Genomic DNA, 8,059 nt, shown 5'->3' with positions numbered 1-8,059 from the left:
ATCGGGGGACGATGCCCTGTCTCTACCCTGGGTGTCAGGTAACCTTTCTGGGGACCCAGGACTGCGGGTTTGCACTCAGTAGCCTGCAGCCAGGCCGACGAAAGTTCGCTACAGCCAAGGGACCAACCGCCCGCGGCTTCGCTCGGTCCCGGACCGAGGGATTCTAGGTAGCCTCCAGCTCCCGTACCTAGGCACCTGGCTCTCTAAATTCAAGGATGATCCCCGCGTCCCAGGCAGGACGCCAGCCAAGGCTGCGCACGCTCCGCGGTTCCAGGCGCTTACCTCAGCCGAGGCGGCTCACCCTCCGCTTTCTGGGGACGTCTGAGTTCCCCCGGCGGCGGCGCGGGGAATCTGAGCTTGGTGATCCTTGGAGGTCCCCAGGGCGCTCCGTAGGACCACTAGCTCTTGGTGCTTTTAAAATCGAGCCTCCTTCACCTCTTCACAAACACACCACACTCCAGGCTCTAAAGTCGCCTCCGCGCCCTTCCCTCTTTTGCGGAATTTGGCGATGCCACTAGACGCAGGCAGGTCTCAGCGGATCTACGTCCCCAAGAGCAACCCAGGACCGACCCAGGGTGGCGCACCGCGTCTGGTTTCTGGCAGCTGGATCCGAGGCCCACGCGAGTCAGGAAGGGATTTCAAGAGGCAAGGGGAGGTTGGGAGGGTACGTACCTGGCCACAGACTGAGCGCCCAGGCCACCACGAGGCCCCTGGGTAGGTCCATGGCCCGCGGCGCTGCGGCGGGTGCCGAGTGCGTAGCGGCTGCGCGGGGCGGCGAGCCAGAGCGGCAGCCTCCTCGGCGCCGCGCCTTGAGCCTGCACTGTGCGCGGTGCGCTGGGCTCCCGGACAGCGGCGTCTCATTCAGAGGAAGTGGGAGGGCTCGAGCGGCGGGGAGGGGCGCCTGGACATCACTAAGTCTCCAACTCCAGTTTCAACCCCTCTGCCACCTGGACAGGCAGCGTGCTGCGCCGCCTCGATGCCACTTCTAGACCTCTCCTTCTCCCTTACTCCACCTCTTCTTGGGAGAAAACTCCTGGGAACCACCTCACCCGTGTACCACCACCACCCAATTCATAGCCTATTCAGGAAAAGTGATTTATAGTCTCATTTCACAGAGAAAAGATTTTCACACAGCTGGCAGGGATGTGGGATCTCTGGTAGCGTAGTGCCTAAGACTGCTAATCAGAAGGCTGGCGGTTCAAACCCACCAGCCACTCCTTGGAAGGAAGATGGGGCGATCTACTTCCGTAGTGATACTGCCTCGGAAACCCAAGGAGGGGTCGCTATGAGTCGGTCCCACTATATGGCATATAACAACAACAAGGCAAGGATGTTTAAGCTGACCCAAGGGCACTGGCAGTAACTCAGGTTTCCCTTGGCCAAAGGGAGTGGAAGCCCCTCAAAAATCCATTTTGAGACATCCCCTGCCTCTTTGCACCCTCGAGTTTGGAATGTAAAGGCCGCAGTGCATCTTCAGACCCTGGAATAAATGCATATCCTTCCCCTTCCCCTCACTTCCCACCCCAGAAGCATTCCAAGGCATCCTGTGCCCACATTTACCATAAAAGTGAAGCTCTTCTTTGGAACCCAGTCACCTTCCTTCTCAGCCTGTCCAACCACTGCAATTAAGTTCAATGCACATTTATTGTGCAAGTTTTAAATCAAGCCATGGACCACAGCCCCTGAGTTTGGAGGCTAGCCTCTTTAGCAGGGGAGACAGCCAGGCAGAGGATAGATGTCAGAGTGTGTGGTGAAAACTAGAATCTAGGCCTTTCCTTACTTCCTCAGGAAGCTTTCACTGACCCCCTCCTATGACCCTTTCCTCCTGCCTCCACCAGGTCAGGTCCCCAGATGATGTCAGTGTTTTTCTCTCTCTTTAGTAACTTTTCTTCATTGCACTTGGTAGAGAAACTGGACAATAATTGGTGTGATCATTTCATTAACTTTTCTCTCCCTGTCCAGGAGCTCTGGTGGCATAGTGCCTAAGGCATTTGACTGCTAACCAGAAGGCTTGCAGTTCAAACCCACCAGCCACGCCTTGGAAGGAAGATTGGGCAATCTACTTCCATAGAGATACTGCCTCGGAAACCCAAGGAAGGGTGGCTATAAGTAGAATTAACTCGACGGCAGTGAGTTTGGTTTTTTGGTTCTCCTTGTCTAGACTGAAAACATTAGGGTAGAAATCTCTGGTTTACTACTGAGTACTCAATCCCCAGCACCCAAGAACATAGTAGGTGGGTGGATAGATGGATGGATGAATTAGAAGAGGGTATGTGGGTGTGCAGAGGATGGAGTTTTCTTCTTGGGAGGAACTGGAAGCGATTCCAAGATGAATTGACATTTAGGCTGGGTACTAGAGGATGAGTTGGGTTTTGAGAAGGTCCAGGTTGAATAGTTGGTATTGTTTCTGTCTCCGCAATATTCATACCTCTCTCTTGGAATCTACCCTGGTTTTTACTGAGTATTGTCGCCTCTCCACAGACTGGAGGAAGCATATTCCCTCCCCAGGATATGTGTGTGTGTGTGTGTGGTGGGGAAATGTGTGGCTCAGCCTGAATATACCAGTGTATTACCTTCCCCTGGCCATAGTTTAAAGAAGAGTGATGTGACAAAGGAAAACATTTTCTGGGAAATGAGCTGTCTTGCTTTTTTTTTTTTTTTTTGTGGTTTGGGTGAAAGTTTACATAGCAAATTAGTTTTCCATTCAACAATTTATACACATTTTGTTTTGTGACTAATTGCAATCTTCTCAGTGTAACAGCACTCTTCCCACTTGCTCCCTGCGTTACCCGTTTCCATTAGATCTTCTTTCCTGCCTCTTCTTACCTTCTGAGCTTTGCTTTTTTAGCAAATGCTACCCTTTTGGTCTCTTACAGTTGATTGTTCTGAGGATTACGCTCCTCATGGTGTTATTGTTGACTTTATAGACCTGTCTATTATGTGGCTGAAAAGTGATTCCTGGTAGTGGGTTCAATTCCAGATTTAAAGGGCCATAGTCTCAGGAGGTTTCACCAGTCTTTATCAGGCCAGTAAATCTGGACCTTTTTTTTTTCTTTTTATGATTTTGGATTTAGTTTTACATTTTTCTCCCACTCTGTCCAGGACCTTCTGTTGTAATCCAGATGAGAGTAGTGGTAACCAGTCACCATATAGTTCTTCTGATCTCAGGCCGGTGGAGTTTGTGGTTTGTGTAGTCCAGTAGCTTTTTGGACTAATTATTTCCTTGAGATTTTTATTTTCTTCACTCTGCTTTGCTTTGGACAGGGAGAGACCATAGATGCATCTTAGATGGTAGCTCGCAAGCTTTTAAGACCCCAGTCACTACTCACCATAGTAGGATGTAGAACATTGTCTCTGTGTACTATGTTATGCCAATAGACCTAGATGTGCTCTGAAACTATGGTCCTAAGTTCCCAAGCCCCATGACTCATGCCCTTGGTTATAGCTAAGAAATTTTCATTACTTTGTTGCCTGTATGTTCTACTACATACATGGATATATTTGCAACAGTACAAATACGTATGTAGAAGTATTCTCTACCAAACCTATGTATACTCATGGGTGTGCTCTCATTCTCCATCTCATACCTGTTTAGCTTGTGTATCTACCTATATATCCATTCCTACATTATTGTTTGCTGTTACTGTTACACAGGATTGTGTATGTAATAGTATTTACCATGTTGTTGTTGTTGTTATGTGTCTTCAAGTCAGACCCAACTCACAGCAACCTCTCCTTGGGTTTCCGAGGCAGTATCACTACAGAAGTAGATTGCCCAACCTTCCTTTCAAGGAGTGGCTGGTGGGTTTGAACCACCAGCCTTCTGGTTAGCAGTCAAGTACCTTAGGCACCTTTTACTCTTGTAACCCTCCCAGTGTCTTCCTTTGCCTAGTTCGTGTGCTGACCTCCCCCTTATTACATATTCCCTTTCCCCTCACCCAAGTTAATGCATGTCTAGTCTCTGGTTAGTGATTTCCCCTTCCTTCCTCCCCATTCCTGGTAACCATCAAAGAATATTTATCTCTGTGTATAAACCTTTTCTTAACTTTTTATAATAATTGTCTTACAGAATATTTGTCCTTTTGTGATTGACTTATTTGAGTCAGCATAATGTCCTCTAGGTTCATCCATGTTATGAGGTGTTTCATGCATTTATCATTATTCTTTAAAGTGTGTAGTATTCCACTATGTGTATCTACCATAGTTTATCCATTCATCCAAATATGGGCACTTAGGTTGTTTCCATCTTTTTGCTATTGTGAATATTGCTGTGGTGAACATGGGTGCGCAAGTATCTATTTGTGTCACGGCTCTTATTTTGCTAGGATAGTAATGAGATTACTGGATCATATGGCATTTCTATTTCTATCTTTTTAAGGAAGCACCATACCATTTTACATAGTGGTAACATTTTACATTCTTACTAGCAGTGTGTAAGAGTTCCTTCTAATCTCCCCACAACCTTGCCAACATTTGTTATTTTCTTTCTTCTTCTTCTTTTTTTTTTAATCAGTGCCATTATTGTCAGGGTAAGATGGTATTTCATTGTAGTTTTGATTTACATCTCTCTAATGGCTAATGATTGCAAGCATTTTTTTCATGTGTTTATTGAATCTCTTCTTTGTCTGTTCATGCCCTGTACTCGTATTTCAATTGGCTTGTTTGTCTTTTTGTGTTGAAGTGCTGAAGTTTTCTATAAATTTTAGAGGTTATTCCCTGGTCAGATATGTTGTTGCCAATTTTTTTTTTTCCCCAGTCTGTATGTTTTCTTTTTACTCTTTTGGAGAAGTTTTTTTTGATGTGCATAAGTGTTTAATTTTTAGGAGGTCCAAGTCATCTAGTTTATCTTCTACTGTTTGTGAATTTTTAGTTATGCTTGATAGACTGCTTATGCTATATATAAATTAAGGCCCCCAAGTTTGCTCCTATTTTTTTCTTCCATAATCTTTATAGTTTTAGGTTTTGCATTTAAGTCTTTGGTGTGAGGTATGGATCTTATTTCATTTTTCTGCAAATAGATACCCAGTTTTGCCAGCACCATTTATTAAGACACTAACTCTTACTCATTTAATGAATTTTAGTCCTTTATCAAAGATCACCTGCCCATAGGTGGATGGATTTACTTCTGATTTCTCAGTTCTGTTTGATTGGTCTATGTGTTTGTCATGCTTGCACAGGCTATTTTGACTACCATGGATGTATAGTAGGTTTTGAGATTGAGAAATGTGAGGCTTCTACCTTGTTCTTCTTCTTTAGTGGTGCTTGGCTTATCTGGGGTCTCTTTCCTTTCCATATAAAGTTGGGGATTGGTTTTTCCATCTCTTTAAAGAATGATTATGAAATCTGGATCGGGATTGCTTTATATCTACAGATTACTTTAGGTATGTTGATATTTCCACAATGTTCCCTATCCATGAACATGGTATGTTCTTCCACTTTCTTGCTCTTTTAAGAGAGGACATAGAGTGATCAACATGGTGGCACTGAGGAAGAGGAAGACAGAGAGAGGCATGGGAGGTATAGACAACAAAGATGAACCCTTTTGTACATACAGTACTGCATTGTCAGTGAAGGCAAACATGGATAGATGGGTGGACAGGCTGAACTATTAGGTATATCTATGCAGGGGGGAGTGTGCCCAAGACCATGTATAGGGTTGGCAGACAATGTTTTTATGAGTATATTGGTATGTTCTGTAAGAATTCCCAGGTATATAGTAAAGCTGACAAGGGACAAGGTTGTAGTCACTTCTTGGCCTCAGCCAGCTACCAAGAGGGAGTGAGTAGTTGGACCTATGGGCTTGGGACCATAGTCACAGGGGAATCAATCTCAGTTGGTATAACATACTACACAAACCATTGTTCTATATCCTACTTTGGCGAGTAGCGACTGGGATCTTTAAAGCTTGCAAGCAGCCATCTAGATGCAATGATGGGACTCTCCTTGTCCAGAACAAAGAAGAATGAAAAAAAAACAAAGATTCTTGGAAACAATTAGTCCAACCGACTGGTACACCATGCTATCCTCAGCCTATACGACTATGAGACCAGAAAAACTAGGTGGTTCCCGGCTACCGCTGTCAACTACTCGAAGGCAGATCTATGTGGGAGATCCTGGATAGAGCAGGAGAACAATGTGGAACAAAATTCAAAATAATTTTTGGGAAAAAAAAAAAAAGGCACCAGGTTTGCTGGTCTGATAGAGCCTGATGGAACCATTGAGACTATGGCCCCTAGTTGCCCTTCAGGTCTGGAATTGAACCCACTCCTATGGCTTCCAGCCCAACAAAATACAAGCATATGAGGTGGACATTTACACTGGGTAGATACACTCCTTGGAGAGAACAATCATGGGAGAATAGAGGGCTGTGTATGCACAGGGAGACAGCTCAGGGCACAGGAGAGTATGGAGGGATGGATACTGGGAAGAGGTTAACTATCAGAAGGAAGTGGGAGGGGAGCTGTTGCATTGTGGTAAATTGTAGTCAATGTCATGAGACGAAGTGTATGTGAACTGCTGTATGGAAAGTGAATTTGCTCTGTAAACTTTCACCCAAATCACAATTTGAGAGAGAGAGAGAGAGAGAGAAGGAGAGAGAGAGAAATAGAGAGAGAGCACATATAACAAATGAAAATAAGTGACTAACTCTCTCCCCTCCACCTTGCACTCCCTCCAGGCTGGGAAAAGGAAGCATGGAGGCCCAAAAGTTGACAGGGGGTTGGGCCTTGGGATGAAGTAGACACTGAGATGACATAATAGAGAAACAAGATCCAGGATGATCTTGCTGAACTCCTGAGTTAAGCTTCCCCCTTAAGCGTATTTCCCTCAGGATGTTTCAGTTATATGACCAATGAGCTCTTTATTGTTTAAGCCCATTTGAGTCAGGATGAATTAGCCCTAAAGCACCCTACCTGATACATAACTAATAGGCTGCAGCCCAATACCTCACCTCACACAAATCCATGCTTTCCCCAGTGCTTCTCAAACCCCAGGCACATCAGAACTACCTGGAGCCCTTGTGAAGAATGCACATTCCCTGGAAGATCAGGTAGCACTGGTGGCACATCCAGACACTTCTGATGTAGGCGAGGTCTGAAGATTGCACTCTGGAAAGACTGCTTGTTGAAGGGGCTCTCTGTACTCCTTGTGTTACTGCTGTCTTTGAGTAACAATTCTACCATTCATTGATTTATGTCCTCACCCAGAAGTGCCTCAGAAGATAGACCTAGTGATTTGCTTCCAGAAGGTCACAGCCTTGAAAAAATAGTTGTATTCTGCACATGTGGGGTTGTCGTGAGTCACAATTGATCCAACAGCAACTAACAATAACAATATCAGGGGCATGACAGTTCTGAATGACAATATGTGTGCTTTTGTGTGACATGGGGTGTGGTGGTGGGGAGAAGTGTGCCCCCACTCATTCTTTCAACACATATTTGAGTGCCTGTTGTGTCTCCAGGAGCTCTGGTGGTGTAATGCCTAAGACATTTGACTGTTAACCAGAAGGCTGGCAGTTCAAATCCACCAGCCACTCCTCGGAAGGAAGGTTGGACAATCTACTTCCATAATGATACTGCCTTGGAAACCCAAGGAGGGGTCGCTATGAGTCAGATCCAACTCCACAGCAGTGAGTTTGGTTTTTGATTTATTGTGCCTCCATGTCCTGCCATAGGAGAAGCCTGCACTCAGGAGCTGGGATTGAGAAGAGGAGACATAAACTCAGCAACATGTGAACACCATACAAGGCAGCAGCATATGGGTGACAAAAGCATGATCCATAGTCTAACGCTGAAGAAGCACAGAGAACTGGGGAAAGAGATTTATGGAAATTGGAATTGGAGTAGAGCAATAACAATAATAATCTTTTGGGAGCTCTGGTAGCATAATGCCTAAGGCACTTGACTGCTAACTAGAAGGCTGGCAGTTCAAACCCACCAGCCACTCCTCAGAAGGAAGGTTGAGCAATCTACTTCCGTAGTGATACTGCCTCAGAAACCCAAGGAGGGGTCGCTATGAGTTGGATCTGATTTGATGACACATAACAATAACAAAAGTGTTT

The 8,059-nt window shown here is 45.3% G+C and overlaps 1 pseudogene; it reads left to right on the top strand.

Moving 5' to 3' along the window:
* Nucleotides 1–722: 722 nt before the first annotated feature.
* LOC103212735 overlaps nt 723–8,059 on the top strand; it is a 19,118-nt pseudogene continuing 11,781 nt past the window's right edge.

Source organism: Orycteropus afer, unplaced genomic scaffold, assembly GCF_000298275.1.
Source record: "Orycteropus afer afer isolate SDZICR_OR568_19922 unplaced genomic scaffold, OryAfe1.0 scaffold00015, whole genome shotgun sequence".
NCBI lineage: Eukaryota > Metazoa > Chordata > Mammalia > Tubulidentata > Orycteropodidae > Orycteropus > Orycteropus afer.
Note: the sequence above shows the minus strand (reverse complement) of the source record. Positions and strands in the feature narration are given on the sequence as shown.